Genomic DNA, 2,463 nt, shown 5'->3' on the forward strand with positions numbered 1-2,463 from the left:
CCAGGTGTGGTGGCGGGCCCCTGTAGTCCCAGCTACTCGGGAGGCTGAGGCAGGAGAATGGCATGAATCCAGGAGGTGGAGCTTGCAGTTAGCTGAGATCGTGCCAATGCACTCCAGCCTGGGTGACAGAGCAATACTCTTTCAAAAAAAAAAAAGAATGTGCAATTGATTGTATATGAATTATACTGAAAGCTGTTAAAAAATTTTTTAAAATGACTGAAGTTTTCCGAAGTGGTTGAACTATTTTAAATTCCTACCAGCAATGTGTGAGAATTCTAGTTGTCTACCACATCTTTACCAAAAATTGATCTTAATTAGTGCCTTTAATTTTAACCATTTGATGGTAGTGTAGTGGTATCACAATGTGGTTTTCATTTGTATTTTTCTGATGTCTAATGATATAAACTTCCTTTTTCATATGCTTATCAGTCATTCGAAAACACTCTTTTGTTATGTGTCTATTTCCAGTATTTCCCCCTTTTTACTGAATTCTTTAAATTTGTAGTTCTGACTATAAATCCCTTGTCATATGTATTACGTATCTTCCAAAAATCTTCTCACAGTCTGTGGCTTGCCATTTCATTCTCTTGTCTTTTGTTGAATAGTTCTTAATGAAATCCAATTTATTAAGCTTTTCTCTTTAGAACTTTTTATATCTTGTTTAAAATGTTTTAACCTATCTAAAATCATGAAGTTTTTTTTCTAGAAGTTTCATAGCTTCAGTTTTCACATGTAAGCTATCACAATTTTTATTTTGGTATGATGTGAAGTAGAGGATTAATGCTTCTTTTTATTTTAATGGATTCCAATTGACCCAATACTGTTCAGTGAGAAGACTGGCTTCTCTTGCACTCAATTGCAGTGGCATCCTTGTCACAAATCAAGTGACTAAATAAAAACCATTTCTTATACTTCATTTGTAATTTTTCTTTGCCATGTTTATAGGTTTTATATAAAGATTGTGCAGATCTCATAAAATAAGTAGAGACCAGAGGGTCTCCTTTATATGCTCTGAAACATTTGTACTTTGGAAATTATATGTTCTTTAAAATTTCTACATGGGGGATAAGGTAAAAAACAAATGAAATACTTAACCTTAAAGCTGTCTTTATCCAGTCAGTGTCCAATCAAGGAAACAGACACCACTTGAGTATTTTTAAAAAAGGCTTTGTGTCCCCACCCAAATCTCATCTTGAATTGTAATCCCCATAATCCCCGTGTGTCAAGGGAGAGACCAGGTGGAGGTACTTGAATCATGAGGACAGGTCCCCCATGCTGTTCTTGTGACAGTGAGTGAGTTCTCATGAGATCTGATGGTTTAATAAGGGGCTTTTCCCCCTTCACTTGACACTTCTCCTTCCTGTTGCCTTATGAAGAAGGTGCCTTGCTTCCCCTTCATCTTCTACCATGATTGTAAGTTTCCTGAGGTCTCCCCAGCCATGCAGAACTGTGAGTCAATTAAACCTCTTTCTTTTATAAACTACCCAGTCTTGAACAGTTTTTTTCATAGCTGTATGAAAATGGACTAATACAGAAGGAATTTAATGCAGGGAATTAATTATACATTTGATGGAAGGAGCTGAAAAGCCAACCAAATGGAATTTGCAATAGCAGATGCCCTGCCACTTCTAACCAGGAGGGAACAAAAGGAGGAGGTGATATAAGGTTGAAGTCATCAGGTGGAAGCTGGAACCATGTTGATATGACTAGAAGAAGCTGAAACTAAGAAAGGAGGTAACCAGTGTGGGAGTCTCCACCAGAGGTAGAGTAGAATGGGGCAAAAACAAACAAACAAACAAAAACCCAAAACCCTGGCTTATCCCCTCCCCTAGTTTCCAGCCTCTTGCAGTTACATCCCAATTCCTGAATACATCAGAAGCCAGCTGACACAGGAGCCTTGGAAGCACACCATGCAAGGGCCAGCCTCAGGAGGATAATGCCTAGAAGGAGAAGGTTACAGAGTGATCTAGGGGTAGAAGGCCCAGGACTAATACCATATCTGAGCCCAGACCCTTTCTCTGGGGTTAGTAAACAGTTTTTCTTCTAATTCTTCAGTCAGTTTTGATTATCTCTATTTTCCAAGAAAATCATCTATTTTACTGAGGTTTTTAAATTATTAGTGTAAAATTATATTTTATCATATAAAATCTCTATAGTTAATTTCTTTTTCTTATTCTAATTTTGTATATGAATAAGCTTAAATATTTTTCTGCATTTGTGACAATTGCCTAGGGAAAGGTAATTTTATTTATTTATTTATTTATTTTTATTATACTCTAAGTTCTAGGGTACATGTGCAGGTTTGTTACATATGTATACTTGTGCCATGTTGGTGTGCTGCACCCATCAATTCATCAGCACCCATCAACTCATCATTTACATCAGGTATAGCTCCCAATGCCATCCCTCCTCCCTCCCCATAATAGGCCCCGGTGTGTGATGTTCCTCTTCCAGAGTCCAAGT

This window comes from Colobus angolensis, unplaced genomic scaffold (genome assembly GCF_000951035.1).
Source record: "Colobus angolensis palliatus isolate OR3802 unplaced genomic scaffold, Cang.pa_1.0 Scaffold124, whole genome shotgun sequence".
Lineage (NCBI taxonomy): Eukaryota > Metazoa > Chordata > Mammalia > Primates > Cercopithecidae > Colobus > Colobus angolensis.